Here is a 17,349-nt window from a genome sequence, read left to right on the forward strand (position 1 = left end):
TAACAAATGATCCAAAAACTTAGACTCATAAAAATGAAACAGAGAGAAGGTAAAGATGTCTCATAAACATCAGTCCAGGCAGAAAGATGTGTAAAAGTCCACTGAGAAAGCATAAATCACTTCTTAAAAATCATCCAGTCAGAAGTCACCTTGATACTCTCCATTATGGCCCAGTGTTTGATTCCCACTCCTCTGAGTAACTACAAGTAATTCCATCCAGCTACTTAGAATCCTATTTAACTATGCTCCTGACTCATTTGTGAGTCTTACTGCTTACACCTGCTAGCAGAGGATTTGGTATTTGAGCTCACATGTGAAACAGGCATTTGGCTGCTTAACTTTTGTCTTCTTACACGCTGCGAAATAAGTGTAAGAAAAAGTTTAACAAGGTAAAGACACTGGGCAAGAAGTCAAGCACACAAGATCAATGAAAGCATTCAAGTTCTCTCAAAAAATAGTGTTTGTTTTAAAGATAAATTGAGCAATAATGAAACTGACCAACAACTCATTAGAATTGTATTCAAGCAGCTTAGCTAGAAAGATATCGGCAGACTAGTAAGCTAATTCTAACTTGTAAGGAAAATCATGGGGAAAGGAAGTATGACAGTACCAGGTAAAATGCCCTTTTATTAATTTTTAACTAACTAGCAAAAACAAATTCCATCTAAACTAGTTCTTAAGAATAATTCACCTTAAAAAAATCTGAAAAAAAGAAAAAAAAACCACTATTGAGAAACTGAATAAGCAAAAGCAAGTGCTCAAATTCTGTCACCTGGGAAAAGAAAAATATGGCAGCCTAAATTGTAAATTGATTACACCCTCTGTTTCACTATCTATTTTTTTGATTTTTATATTTTTTTTCCTATTTTGCAGGTATATTGTTTATTTTTCAGTTGGGTGTGTCCTCCATGAGAGTTACATGCAACGTAATCTTCATTATAATCTTCTTGAATTCCTTTACATTTTCCCATTCAAATTAGAGAGGCCCTATGAGAGTTGACTTTCTTCAGTGTCTCAGAGTTAGATAGGCGTGCTCCTGGAGATGCTGATTAGAATATATTATGGTTAACAGCAATCAAAGCTTCTTAATGTTCATTTTGTTGTAGTTACTTTTTCTTTTCAAAGGAAAAAACACCGGGGTTTTTTGAATGATAAAGTTGCCATCTACCAACAAAGCATGTTGCAGCTGAGGGAGAACCTGTGGGGATTTCCATGGGCCCAGAGTCTCCCTCTTGATAAACTGTGATAATTTGGAAGCTCATTTTCCTTGTACTTCCAAGTGAATGTGGTGAAAGGCTTAGTCCTGTGTTTCTCTCTGAGCTAAATGGCTGTACCAAATCCAATGTATTGTCATATTGACTTGTACAGTTCTATTTACCCCTTCAAGTCAGCACCAACACCTTCTGCAGCCTTTAATACATAGTTATTTTTGTTTTCTGGGGAAGCTGATTCAAAAAGAATGTTTTTTGGGATAAGCCTACATAATATGCAAGCTTATGCCACCGCTTGCTCAGAATTATTCATGATAATATGCATGTAAGGAAAGGTGAGTCAACAGTTCAGAAAAAGAAATATTCTTCATGAATATACACATTAAATCAAGTGTATATATGAGTGAATAAAGTGAAATTCTTTGTTCTCTCTTCTGTGGAGATTGTCTTTACAAGGCAAAAAATTCTATCTGTAGATTTCCTTTGAACAGAGTAAATGCCCCCTGGGTCAGTTATCAAAGAGGAAGGAGACTTCTTTACAGTCATCTTACTAAAGGAATTCTAGAGCTCTTCAAAGAGGTGACGTCCTTTTGGGCACCGTAAGAAGGCCAATGGCATCCTGGGGTGCATTAGAAAGGGTGTGGTTAGTCAGTCAAGAGAGGTTCTCCTCCCCCTCTATTCTGCATTGGTGAGGCTGCACCTGGAGTATTGTGTCCAGTTCTGGGCCCCTCAGTTCCAGAAGGACAGGGAACTGCTTGAAAGAGCCCAGTGCAGAGCTACAAAGACGGTTAAGGGAGTGGAACATCTCCCTTATGAGGAAAGGCTGAGGGAGCTGGGTCTCTTTAGCTTGGAGAAAAGGAGACTGAGGGGTGACCTCATCAATGTTTACAAATATGTAAGGGGTGAGTGTCAGGGGGACGGAGTTAGGCTTTTCTCAGTGATGACCAGTGATAGGACAAGGGGTAATGGGTGTAAATTGGAGCATAGGAAGTTCAAGGTGAATATCCGAAAAAATTTTTTTACTGTAAGAGTGACAGAGCACTGGAACAGACTGCCCAGGGAGGTTGTGGAGTCTCCCTCACTGGAGACATTCAAAACCCACCTGGATGAGTTCCTGTGTGATGTACTCTAGGTGACCCTGCTCTGGCAGGGGGGTTGGACTAGATGATCTCTCGAGGTCCCTTCCAGCCCCTAAGATTCTATGATTCTATGACTGTGCCATCACTTATAATGCAACAGGGGTAGGACATTTGCAGCTTGTTTCCTCAGTAACCAGAATACCACATAGTTCATATTTATTGAGACAAAGTCAAGTAACAAACTCTGTTCAAGGCTTTAACCAATAAAATGAGATCAGGTTCAAAGACCCAGTTTTAAGACTCCCAATGCTCAGCATTGGGCTGGCATTATGATTTCAATTCTCTTCCCTTTTTCTTGTGGACATTTGGATAGGGATGGACAGTAGAATGAGCAGGTTTTCCATGTGTACGTTAAAGGACAGGTAATGGGTTGATGTTGGTTGATAAAAATTCATTGAACATTGCAGGGGATGAGCGTGATGTGAGTGGTGTGGAATAAGAAAGCGTGGAGATTATATTTTGTCTGGCTGAGATGGGGTTAATTTTCTTCGCAGCAGCCCAAGTGGTGCAGTGTTTTAGATCTGTGACCTACTAAAAAAAATAACAAATAAAGAAAATAAATTATTAAATTCAAATTGCAATAATTAAACAAAGATTGCTTTGCCATGTTTTGGATGTAATGTTTTCCCAATTAAAGCTACTACCCAATGCCATAAATGTAGTATCTATCACTTACACAAACTCAGAAGCTGGAGAAAGTAGGTAAGTGCAAACAAATAATAAAAAAACACCAAACCAAGCCAAAACACACACACACACACAAAACCAAACCAAACATAAAGAACAAACAAACAAAAAAACACAAACAAACCTTTAGTGATCCAAAAGGATGCAGCTTTTGTAGGAGCTCTTACAAGGAGCACATGTACTGGATGTTGCTAAGGTTATTTGAACACAGCATGTGTCCTCCTCTCAATCTGAAAATATGATACACTGAAAAAAAAATAATAAAAAATCTTCAGCCATGGATGTCTCTGGAATACTGCCATAGATAAACAGATCCTGGTAAGAGGAATAGCAACCTCCCGTGTCAGTCAGAAAGTAATCGTATCCAATACTACTGAAATCTGTTTCTTATTGGCTGGTCTTGCAGACACATCATTGCTAATAACAAGACGTTCACATGGAATTAGGTATCAACAATAAGGTCTGGAGTATCTAGACTAGGAGCTGAAAGTGAAGAGGATCAGTTAATGTCAGAGGGGTAGCATGTTTCATAGGAAGAACATCTTTTTTATCCCTTAAAAAAACAGTGCAGTAATGGATGAAAGTTTTTCCTTTATTTCCCTTTTACTTAAGGAGAAGATTTGCTATGTCATAACCAGTATCACAATAGCAATGTTGATATCCCATTGACAACTAAATACTAATCCTGCCCAGCTGAATCAATGTGAAGATGAGAACAGCTAGCCCTAAGGAAAGGAGTGACAGGGCACCAAACGTGTTATGCTGAGGTCTCTGATGGCACATTGACATTCCATCCAGGTGAGCACAGCCCATTGCACAAATCCCCACCAAGTCTTACCCCCTGCCGTGCTGAAGATTCCTGAAGAAAAAGAACTATAAGCAGAATATAACCAGTTACTAGTTAGATGTCAAATGGAAAAGCTGTTACAAACAGTGAGCAGAAAAATTGCAAAACTGAAAAAAAAAATCTTCTGTATGTAGATAACATACATATAAATGGAGTGCACACGAAAACACACATAGTATATACATATCAGTCAGCATATGGATGAAGGACAGACCAGATGATCATTTTAACATCTGTTCAAGCATTCCTCCTCTGTGATTCTCCGTGTGTGAGAGTATACACATCTATGCAAAAAACATTCTTCTCAACTAAGGCTAGGACATGGCAGGCATTTAGTTACAGGTTATTAGTGATTTTAAAGAGAAGGTATAAAACTGGGACGTAGAAAATAATTCTTACTTTTGCAGAGCAAAAAAGAGAACACTTCATAGGGATAAAACCAACAGATTTGAAAAAGTTCCAAAGAAATACCTGAAATTCCAAATCCTGTTCTAAGGTCTTGAGCAAAAATCTCTTTGTAGTTGCTGGCACTAAAGAAATGCTATAGAGTTTGAGCAAACCTAATGCTTCTATTCAAGACTGTCTCAAAGGAATGAAACCAACTAAAAGATTAGATGGAATCTGAGTTTTAGACCAGGAATTCATTTGTAACAGGATTTCCTTTAAGAGCAAATGCTATTTAATATTATTGATGTGGGTGTTGTGGTGCCCAAAAGGATGTCACCTCTTCAAAGAGCTCTAGAATTCCTTTAGTAAGATGACTGTAAAGAAGTCCCCTTCCTCTTTGATAAGGGGGGCATTTACTGAGTTCAAAGGAATTGTACAGATAGAATTTTTTTATTGCAACAGATGGAGTCCAAATCATGGACTAAATGAACAGTATGGACATTTGGATGGGGATGGACAGTAGAATGAGCAGGTTTTCCATGTGTACGTTAAAGGACAAGCCGTCGTCGTCCCACACGCAGTGCATGCAGATTACCTATCAGATTATTGGGTGAGGTAAAGAGACCAACTTCTTGCCTTTTTTCCCATTTTTCAACAGTTTTTTTGTGCTTCTTCATTCCCCACATTACTTCTTCAACATACTTTCAGGAAAATATTATTTCAGGAAAGAGGATGACTGAAGAAAGCTTGTTCTAGCAAAGAAATATTGAAGGGAAGAGGCTACAGCAGAACCTCTGTAGAGATTTGCCAGAGGTTAACTCTGATTCTAACCCAAATACCCTGGCTGCCCCAGAGTCAAATTGAGATATAATTAGCTTTTGATTCATTTCTTAACACATATCTTATCCTTACCCAAGTCTCTCCAGGCAGAAAGAAGCAAAGAATATTTTCAAGAAAATTGTCCAAACAGTAATTCAGTTCTTACCTTCTCTGAAGGGCCAGAAGCAAGGCGAGGGGACAAAATGAACAGCCTAATTAGCAAGCTGAATGCAGTACTTTTCTGGCATTGTACCCATCTGAAATGAGCATAAACTGCTTGCTGCATGACAGATGTACTTTGAGGCCTCTTATGCTGTTTAATGCAAAAAACATTGATTGTCCTGGGAAGAGGGAATGGATCCAGCCCCCCCTTCCAGATAGAAAGCATGTTGCCACAGTCCAGCAGTTCTCACTACTTGAAGTAAGCAATCCTTGAAGGGTGCCATCCAAAAGATAGCTGCCTACGGTTATGAAAATATCAGGGAAAACCATGAAAGGATTGAACCTGGAAGTGTGAAGCTTGTAAAGTGAAATCTGGCCCAAGGTAGCACTGTTACAAAAATGCCTTGGGATGGCAAGTAATATACATGCAAGTGTGAACAGGTATCAAGTTATGAGATAGGTAGTAAGGCACAGGGTGGACAGTATGAGGTTCTATAGAGATTCATTGTTCTGCTACTAACTAAATGGGCTTCACTAATTTTTGTAAGGAATGTCAGTCAATCATTTATGGCTAAAATAACCTTAGGACAGATATAGATAGTTCAGAAGGGAGTTTTAAGAGTGAAACTTTAGGTAGCCCTAGCAAGGTGATTGCATGGGGGGACATTCTTCAGTGCAACTCCCAAGTTTTAACTTTCACTCACTTAACAGCACTGCAAAGTCTTTTTTTTTTTTTTTTCCCCTTTTTTTTTTTTTCTTTTGCCACTGTACTCACCTCCTCATACTAGAGCAGGCTGAAAAATTAGCATCCTAAAACATCTAAATAAACTCTCAGGACTAGAGTTTTGGAGACATATAACAGCCTTGAACTTTAGGGGGTTGCAGTTTTGCAGTTATGGAACTGCATGCACACCTGTGTCCAGTGAAATTAAAAATGTATCAAATAGACTGGAGTTATTCAGACAGATGAGGATTATGCAAAAACACTGGAGCTACTGCAGTTCCTCAGATCCACATCCTTGAGCAAGTCATAAGACATTTGGCAACATTAATTGGCTTATGCTGTAAATTATTCTCAATATCAAAGCTTTTAGTTTTTACAACTATTCATTAGTTGGGTTTGTTTTTCCAGTGAGGCCCACAATATGGTTGTCATCTTAACTGCAACACGTAGGAGAGTTTCAGTGCAAGGCATGAGTACAAGATCAGCTTTCAGTCTATTACATGGCCAGTAAGACACTGTCGTGGTTCCTCATCTCTGTCTCCTGGCTGGCTTGCCAATAACGTTGTGGTTTGGGCCCAACATGACAACAAAGCCCCATGGCCACTCACTCAACTCCCCCTGCCCCCACACACTCTGGGATGAGGAGGACAAAGCTCCTGGATTGAAACAAAGGACAAGGAGGGTTCTTCACAAATTAAGGTCCTGGGCAAAACAGACTCAACTTGGGGAAAAAAGAATAAATTTCACTAATCAAACACACGCAGGACACACACAACACAAAGAGCAGGGCTTGCATATGTTACCCCACCCCTTTGTTCTTCCCAGACCCAAATCAGTTCTTCCTGGTGTCTCTCCCTCCTTCCCCACAGAGGCACAGGGGGACAGCTGCAACGTCCTCCCTCCTTTGCTCCTCTACGTCATTTTCTTACTGCCGCTTAGATGCGCTTGTTCCGGCTGTAAAAATGCATGCAGCTCCCAGCTTAGTGACTGAAACTGGAATTCCAACAACTATACTGTGAACAAATTCTTCAGAATAATTTAATATTATTCGAATATAATATATACAGTCCATTGGGCCTTAAGGAGACAGTAGAAAAAAATGAGAAAAGTTTCTCATAAATTTATAGCACAAAAACATTGCAAAATATAACAAAGATCATTTGTCAGATGAGAGTAGGTAAAATAAATTGCTGAAAACAAGAACAAGGTATAAAAATAAGAGAGATGGGGTAACTTGTTAAGAGAAAAAACAGTACTTAAAATGGAGCGTGTGCAGATTATCTGATCCTTTTGGGCCTTTAGGAAGCTTAGCTAGTGTGTCGCTTACTGTACCACTTAGGAGCTTTTTTAAAAATGATTATGATCTGGGGGATTTTAGAAAAGTAAACGCAGCACCAAAATTCAAACTCAGAGGTTGATTAATTAATGTACTTTATACATGGCTCAAAAGCAAAGGAGTAAATATGCATAAACACTTTGCACATCCACACTTGTTTCATATTAAAAAAGACATAAACAGCAAGTTGTGAATATTTTTAGAAAGTATTTTACAGTAAAACATCATTTATTGCTACTCGAAATATTAACTAATTGAACAAGATATAGGACCTACAAAGTACTTGAACTACTGAAGATTTATGGCTATATAGTTTGTTCTCACTAGCAATTCATATTGCCTCAACCAAGAAAAGGTGCATCTTCCTAAAGAGCGCACACTGAAAAGGTAATAAAAGAGGACCTATTGAGCTGTGGAGAGACATTACAGTGACAAATACTTCTTGTCATTTTAATATGTCCGTTATTGTTCCAAGATAATGGGATCTTCAAAATAATTATAAATTAATTTCAATTATTATTGTTCCAAGATAATGGGACAATAAATCTTCAAAATAATTATAAATTAATTTCAATTGAGAGTTTGCATTCAGTTTGCTTGGCAAGGTTTTGGTAGTGGGAGGGTGTGCAGGGGTGGCTTCTGCAAGATGCTGCTATAAGAAGCTTCCTCCATGTCCAAGAAAGTCAACGATAGCCTGCCCAAGACAGACCTGCCACTGGACAAGACTGAGCCCATCAGTGATGCTGGTAGTGCCCCTAGGATAACAGATTTAAGTCAGAGAGAGGAGTGAGAATATGTGAGAGGAACAACTACGCAGACACCAAGGTCAGTGAAGAGGAGTTGCTTCAGGCTCTGCAGCAGAGATTCCCCAGACCGTGGTGAAGACCATAGTGAGTCAGACTATCCTACTGGTGCCCATGGAGGTCTGTGGTGAAGAAGATATCCAATGCAGCCCATGGAGGATACCATGCCAGAGCAGGTGGATGCCTGAAGAATGCTGTAACCATGTAGGAAGTCCATGCTAGAGCAGGATACTGACAGGGTCTGGGGACCCATGGAGAGGGGACTCCATGCTGAGTAAGTTTGCTGGCAGAATTTGTGACCCTGTGGAGGACGCATGCTGGAGCAGTCTGTTCCTGAAGGACTGCACCTCATGGAGGGCACCCATGCTGGAGCAGTTTGTAAGGAACCGTAGCCCAAAGGTCTCATGTTGGAGAAGTTCATGAAGAACTGTCTCCTGTGGGAGAGACCTCATGCTGGAGCAGGGGAAGGGTGTGAGTATTCTTGTCCCTGAGGAGAAAGGAATGGCAGAAACAACGTGTTATGGACTGACTACAACCCCTGTCCCCCATCCCTCTGTGCTGCTGGGAAGGAAGGAGGAAAAGAAAATTGGGAGTGAAGTAATTTGGGCCTGGGAAGAAGGGAGAAGTGGGGGGAAGGTGTTTTTAAGATTTGGTTTTTATTTTTTCATTATCCTACTGTGATTCTAATTGTTAAAATAGTAGACTAATTTCCCCAAGTTGAGTCTGTTTTGCCCATGATGGTAGTTGCTGAGTGATCTCCCCCTGTCCTTATCTTGACCCATGAGTCTTTATATTTTTTCTCCCCTGTCCAACTGAGGAGGAGAATGACAAGTGTAGATTTGATGTCCAGGTAGGGTCAACACACCACAGAATTAGAAATACAAAATAACAAGGATGGAACAGAAAAGGTTTGAGGAGATTAGAAATACAGACAAATATTATGTCCTGGTAAGCCTTGAAAAATATTATTGCATTATGAAACAAAACATTTAATTTTGTTTCAGTGACAGGTGAAGTGAAAAGTGAAGAAAAGACATGAAAGTGTTTCTATGGTAATACAAGTGAGAATGAAGTGCTGTTTGACAGTTAGGGCACATTTTACTGCAAACTAGTTTGGAGACATTTAGTTTGAGGTTCATGTGGGGAATCACTGTATGAGATCAGTTCATTAGACGCATAGATTGTTGTTTTCTGATCTGAATGTAACATATAAAAAAAACCCAAACACAGTATGTTTAGTTTTTAAGTGTTAGATAAGAAGTTTTCTGAAGAGACTGTCTGAAGTTGAAAACTGAGAGCTACATTTTATATAGCTTTCCTGAGAAATAAACGTGTGACAATAACACAAGAGAGAGATGTGCAAGATGGAAGAATCAGCATGATGAACATCTTGCTGCATTAAATAATGCAGCAAAATTTACCGTTAGCACTGAGAAAAATCTCCTGACAGTTAGGCACTGGGTTGAGACTTCCTAAAAAGGCTTGGAAGCAGAACAGGTTAAGATATTAAACATTTTACAATAAAACATATACTATTGTGACTAATATCAGCCAAATCTGGGTAAGTAAAGGGTTAATCGGGGCAAATTTTGTCTCCTTTTGCCTTCGAGTATAAAATTTGGAACACTGAACTCCTATTTTGTCAGCTCAATTTTTATGCAAGTATTTCTGAAACAGTGTTTTGTTGTGTCTCCTGACAACTCCTTAAAATGTGGTTATATTCAACTTGTGATGCTTTTTGTTCATTGAAGATTCCATTAAATATCCTGTATTCTATGTTCATGTTTGCCTTTTTGGGTGAGTCTCTGTACTGCACTTTTCAGTGCTGCTTAAGAAAAGTAATTGTCCAGACCTTTTTCTGCCCTTCAGAAGAATGACCATGAAGGGATTTCCAGGTTTTTGTCCCTTCCTGTTCCTGAGAAAAATGTTGCAATTTCCAATATAAACAAGCTCAACATAATTTCTGTGATATGTAACAGTACGTACAGACAAGTTTAATGTAAAATTCAACAAATATGAATCAGAATATATACACACTTACACACTACTGAATTGTCAACTCCTATGATCAATATGTCTGTGGTGATGCCTTACTAACTAACTAACCTCTTAGAGAAACTTTTTAAGAATTATTTGGTTTATTAACTGGCACCACCATCATTCTTAGAATAACTTATCCTGGGGCTCACATAACAAAACAGATGCAATCAAAGGCATGCATCTCTGCAATTAGACACACTGTGCAAGCCAAGCCAAAAGCAAGAAATTATCGGTACATTTTCTAACGCCTTATTGTAAACTTAAAAGATGCTGCGAAACACCTGTGAGATAAAGCTGGGTGTTTACTGGCTACCAGAATGATCATGCTGCAAGCAACTGCAGCTGAAAAAGTAGACAAGAGCTACTCAACTGTAGTCAAGAAGTGTGAAACTAATGTGTGAAATGTCTACAGTAACCTCTTTTCAATTTCAGTTACATTTTAAGTGATTTTTTTTTTTTTTACTTGAAGTGTGACCAATTAAAATGCAACTCATTGTCCTTACCATCTTTCTACAGAAAATAAATGTTTTCATAATATTTTTGTCTCTTGATTTTTATGTGTTGAAAACAGAAGGAAGTTTAAAAATTAACCCTCTTTTTGTGCTCATATTGAAATGATAGATGAATTCCAACATACAAAGTAGTTATAACATGTTTTGTGATCAAGATGGATTCAAATTATGGTATCTATAATACTGATTTTATTTACATCCAGAAGCAGGATTTGAGCATTTATTTATTCAGTATCAAATTAACAACCCTCGCAGGTAATCAGTTTACCAATCTCATGTAGTTTGACAGAACCTCTGAAGCAGAAAATGGATACAATATTTTATACTCTAGGTGGGAATTCAGTCATATGAAGGTGTAACTTTTGTTACATGTTGTTTTTAAAGGATCACAAAAACTGAACTGCGATGCTACCATTCAGCCCCAATGTAAATGATACTGCCCTCACACCTTCAGAGTGCCCCATATTATAGGAGATACAGTAACTGTGAGAATACTCCTGTAACGGCAAAGAGCAACACTGCCAGCAGGAACAATTATTATCCCTGTTAATGAGCCCTACGGCCAGTTAAGCAGATGGACAATATCTCTATGGAATCACGGAACATATTTTTTTGTATGCACTTAATTTTAACTTGAATGCCAGTATAACAGCTGTCATTGCATATCCAGTGAATCCTTCCTTGCCTTCACAAGCTTAAGTGATATTAATTTAAAAATGGAATGTTTCAGTAGACAAAAAGGGAAAAAACAGGTTTTCCCTTTTTCAGATATCTCAGGTTCACTTTTAAAACCTTAAAATTAGACCAGCTCTATAATTTTATATTTCTTTGTCACTGGAAAGTCTAAGAAGAGTTTATAACAGAACAATATAGTGATCTATATAATTCAGGGAATTAATAGGATAAAACAGTAAAATATTTTCATAATTAAACCCAAAACTTCAATAAAGTTAATGACACTCATCTGTAGTGTAATGTTTCCTCAATTCTAACATGTTTACCATTGCTACACGTTGGGACTGATACTCCAAGACATAAGTATTTTTGGGACCCAGCCATCTAAACCCTTCAGTTAGAGCTTAGTTTTAAGTATGGATAGTGCTCTGTAAATCAGCTGTGAAGTCAGCATTTAAAAGATTGCTTTTCAGATTATTTTATTTCATGTTACAAGGATGAAAATGTCAGTATTTTTGCCTAGCCCTCTCAAGGCTGTTAAGAGGTTTTTGAAAAGAAACCGTGATGATGTATCTGATTCATTGGGAGAGGTCAGTATCCTACAGATGACTTAGAAAACACCACTCAATGGAAGAGATCAGTGTAGATTTACATTTTGTGCTTTCAATGTCCACAAACAGGGAAGACAAAAGAAAGCAGAAGAACAAGGATCTGGCATTCATTTCCTTGTGTAGCCATGGCTCTAACAAAACAACTGCTTGGGCTTGCTTCTGCATTGAAGCTGTGATGGAGTTGTGGCCTGCACCTTTGAGAGTCAGCATGCAGAACTCTCACCCAAAGTGACTGGAGATGAGGAAAAGCCTCTTAATGGGCAAGTCCCTGGGCCACCAGGCCTATGGTGCAGATGGCCTTGACAGCTGCCTGCAACATATCAACTTGTCCCTCTTTGCCCTGTGAGCCTGTGTCAACCCTGAGATACAGTGCCACTCTAGTTGTCTTCTCTGAGAAACATCCCATGTCAGAAGTCCCCAGAGAGGCTTGCAAATAACCTCGGGAGGCCATTTCTCACTGTTTTCTTCAGGTAGTAGAACGGAAGCACATAGCTTTTTTAAATATTGAGATTTTAGGGTCCTTGATGTGACTCTGTCCTCTCTTCCCAGTGCTTGTGCTTGTGCTTGACTGAGCAGAGCTTTATAAAGAGTAACTTGAGCCCAGTGAGGCAACCTCAATAATTAATTGCTCTTAATTACTCTTTATTGCTCAGCAGTGCCCATGGAAGAAGCTACAGAGGGAGACAAAGCTGTGAGGTTTTGTAACTCTCTTAGATGAGGATGCTGTGAGTTGTGCTGGAGAAATTTGAGCAGGTCTCTCATTTCAGTTTTACATGGTTTAAAGATGTTTGCCTGTTCAGCAATGCCAGCTCTAAAGACAGTGATTTAGAGCAGTAAGGCTTTGGCCCTTTATGAATACATCAGCTAGGAAAAGTGCCAGTTTACAGAAATGCACACAATAAATACAGACAGTCTTATATGGAATGCAAATGAGGCCTCCTTCATATGTGTTGGATACTCTGGGCAACATCTGCTGAAAGAGAAAGCAATAAACCATATGTATTACTTATGTTCACTACTGGCAGATGACGTTCTCTCCTTTTATGTGAGTGTGTCATACACTCATTATTCTGGCAAAATTCCTCTTTGGAAACAATGAATCTCTTACATAAAGAAGGGGAAAGTGCTCTTCCTATAGAGGTAATTGCTTTATATAACTTGTAACTAATAAAATATTTACTTTGTTCTCTGAAAGCACACTTCATTGTAACTTTGAAAAATAAAGGCCCCAACCAGTTATTCTGGTTGAAGATTTTTTTTTTTTCCTGGTAAATAAAATTAAATTGTGCCAATAAAGATGACACTGCAACTTGCTACTGAATGAGAACTATGTAGTCAACTATGACAGAACAGATTAATATTGCTTTGGAAAACGGTATTTTTATCAGAGGCTAGTTGTGGAGGGGAACAACTCTAAATTAGTGAATGAAATACATGGATAATAGTAACGTACAACCAGAAGTCTGCTCTGGCCTGCTGAGATTTATTAATTTATCAGTTTATGTTGATTATGTGGAAGTTTGTGTTGCTACAGAGCTGACGTGTCCCTAAAAATCTGGCAGAGTTACAAGTGAGAAATGAAATTCAAGGTGGAATGAGAAATCACTACCTTCTTTTTGGTTTTTCAGCAGGGTTACACTACACCTGCACAAAAAATTCATGTGGCCAGAACAGATGGGTTGGCACTGAGACCAGCAGATACAAAACAGACCATGTACATCCTATTAAATGCCCTTTTCCTCTAGAACAGGGCAATCACCTCCAGTCTCTGTTCTTGGCCCAGGGTGACAGCCAGACTGCTCTAGGGACAGACAGGGGGACTGTTTGTTAGCCTGGGCCCACAACAAGCCAGGGACATCCCCATGGTTTGACAACACAGACTATTGATTCTCACTGCTCAAGCAGTGTTTTCTGACAATGCTGGAGAAAGTATATCCAGATTTACTGCACAAGTTACTGCTAAAACATCATTTTTCAAAGCACCTTAGACTGTAAAAATAAGACAGATTATTAAATGCCTCACGATTTTAAGGTCTCTTAAATTTAACAAACATTGAGAATTTTCCAGAGTAACTTCTCTTTTCAGCTTTCTCACAAATTTGAAATTTTCTTTGCCCCTTAGTAGCAAGAACCCCCCTGCCTCAGCTACATTTACCAACAGAATATAGATTTTCTCCTTTTGTTCTTCTTTTCCCATTTCTAATAGCCACTTAAGAATCTAGGAGAAAAGAGTCAATGCAGACAAAAACACGTAAACCTTTAAGGCACTGTTAATGAAAATGAAAGGTGACACCCTTCATGACTGGCATAACTTAAAGTTTTGTTGGGGCACACCTGTATGAAGAGCTAAGGAGCTACTGTTTTCCTGCAGCAGAAGCTTACATTCAGGGTCAAGGGTTTTGTCCTGGTGCAAGTGCAAAAGTATCAGCCACAAACCCTGAGAGAAGGTTGTGAGGTTTTGGTCTGCTGCTGGCAATATTGACCAGAAACATACCAGCAACCTTCACAGAGCTGTGATGCCTTACTGAGATTCCCATCCTTTTCTGCTTGATATCTTTAGGTATCTTCAGATATCTTCAAAACTTTGAAAGTTTTGGGCCAAACGCAGTTAAGACCTGTGCATATGGATATCATTGCAGGATATCCTCTCCTTTCCTCCCTGTTCTAGAGGCAAGAAATAAAAAAACATGGTACTTATCCATTTAGGCCTGAAACTGCTGCTAAAATGTTCGTTCTTTTCTTGCATGTTCTATGACAAGTGTAAATCATTAATGGCATACAGGAATTCTCATCAGTGCTGGATTTCTTTAAGAAGCTCTGTCAGTAAAGTGGTGGTTATAACGATGCTTTGCCTTTTAAATTATACCAAAACTGCAGAAAACTCTTAGTAAAAGGAAGTTTTAGGATTTGTTGTTAGCTAGTCACATCTTATAAAGGAGTAATAATGTCTGTAAATGTAGAAACCTGTCTAACAACTTCAGTTTAGTTTACAGTACTTTTTCTTGTTGTTCATACAAGATAAACATAATTTTGGACAGTCTTCTCCCTCAGCAGACAGGAACAAAATGAAGAAGAGGCTTTTGCAGTGGCTTGCAGGTAGTGTTAGAAAAGTAAAAGCAAAATGAAGAGCTTCAGGTAACATTTTAAGTGAGTCAAAAGATTGCTTTAATTTATACCCACTTCACAGCTTTTTTTAAAAAAAGAATATGTTATATCAGTTTATGTTTAGATTGACTTGACATACAGCATCACAAACACACTAATAGGTTAAATCAGGACAAGATGACTTTTCTAACCTTTCTGCTGACTTCCAGGGCTGAGCACACCATAATCTAACTGGAAAGCAATACTTGATTTAGAATAAGAGTATAAATCACAGCTTTTTGTGAATAATAATAATCATCATCATCCTCATCTTTTAATCAGCAGGCTTCATTTGAGGATTTAAGACAGGGTGAAATACTACAAAACTGATCTCTGCTGATCAACGTGCAGTTTCCCCTGAAATTCAGGAAGCCTGGTTTGTTTGGGGGGGCTGGACTGGGGTTCTCAGTGTAATACTGGCAGCATGTTCTTATGGAAGCAGATCCTAACTCTGAAGTGAGCACAGTTTGTGCTGTATTTCCTTAATCAAAGGTGATTCTTTGTGTATTGTATGTCAAACTCAGTGGTTCTGGGGAAAAAAAAAAAAAAAAGTTTCAATGCTGTGTGTTTGGGTTTCTTTATTCCCAGATATTTGGATTTTGTATAGATAGTAAAGGATCTCCAGGATTCATATCCTTTTTCTTCAGAGCAAGAAGTTGTTTATTCTGCAGAATTCTGGTATCTCTAACTTTCTAGATGTTGCTTGTACTCAATACGAGAAATTACACAGCAGTCACAAAGCATCACAGCTTCGTTCTACTTAAAATACTGTTTTCTTTAGATTTGAGTTAATTTTTACCTTCTATAGTTAAATGGAAACTGTTGCTCAGTGAAGTTCCTTCTAGAATGAAAAAAAATCAAACTAAAAGCTATGTACCATTTTATAATGTGATATATGGTAATGATAGTTGTGTCACGCTGCTGGCAAACAGCCCTAGCACATGAGCTGCCTGTTGAATGCCACAGTTGTATTAGTCTGATAGTTTCTGGACAAATCCATACAAGATTCAATAGCCACTCAGGTGAATTACAATAATCTGTCTTCACATTTGTGGAGTGTCATAAAGGATGAGAATGAAATGAGCCACCTAGTTTACCTCCCGTTCAGTTTAGAGAAAGATTACTTGCAGCAGGAGCATATGTGAATTCCCTGTCCTCTCTCCCTGGCTTCTACTAATACAAAGACTTTAAGAAATGACAAAACAGTAAATGAAGAAAAACATCAATAATTATAGACAGCACATTACTTTCAAAATGACTGAGTGTTTTAGAGAAGAAAGGTTGTTGTTGCCCTGTTGTTGCACTTCTTCCTGAGTTTCTAGAAACCCAGTGGCTGGAAAGCACATTACCTGAATTTCTCTGCCAAACTCCAGCAGTTAGAGTAAGGGGCCACTGGCAGATTTGGGATTTTGAGAACTGGGCTCTGTGGTAGGAATACTTTCCCCCACTCCCTGTTGGTCCAACAGCAGGGTACTGGGGATGTGAGGACTGGCTTGGCAGGAAGTTTGTGTACCACTGGTCAAGTGTGCAGAGAGCCCCCAGTCATGTACCTCAAATACCTGTGCCCACCAAAGAACACTTCAGCCAATAAACCCACCTAGGATACAGCTATATCATTAGATAACCACAGTTCAGATCCAACTCAGGCTATAAAATGGAGCCCCTACAGGAGACCCCCTTTTAGTGGTTCTTCTCAGAGCAGCAGGTCTGTAACCAGAAGGCCTCCCTTTGCATATTAACACTTTACAAAGTAACTTCCCTGGGACTGAGTGTCCTTGCCTCATAGGTGAGTGCTGTACACACTTTGAGTCATCATTCTGAGCTCATATTTAGTTACACACTGTGTAGTATTAGTTCCTGACTAACATCCTGAATCTGTAAAAAAGTTGTGTCTGACAAAGTGTTTATAAGACCCCTGTTAAATTTGATCAGCCTTTTCCCTAACACAATTAAACTGATTTTTGAAGTCTATATTTTGCCAGTCTTGAACTTCCATGACTCTAGCTCAGAAATGCTGTGAAAAATCAATATATCAGCTTCCTGTAACTTGTAAGGGCTTTGTATTTCAAGGGAAAGAACAGACCTAGCCTTCCAAGCTTCACCATACAAGTAAATGACGGGGTGCTATGTGAAGAATGCCTTCATGAGCGAGGAGTTGCACCCTCTTTAGCATTCTGCAAAATAATGTATTTAACTGTGATAGCAACCTGAGGAGAACGGTGGATTTTGGCACCAGTGGGTGTGAACTCCCT

This window comes from Chaetura pelagica, unplaced genomic scaffold (genome assembly GCF_000747805.2).
Source record: "Chaetura pelagica isolate M959 unplaced genomic scaffold, ChaPel_1.0 scaffold235, whole genome shotgun sequence".
Taxonomy (NCBI): Eukaryota; Metazoa; Chordata; class Aves; order Apodiformes; family Apodidae; genus Chaetura; species Chaetura pelagica.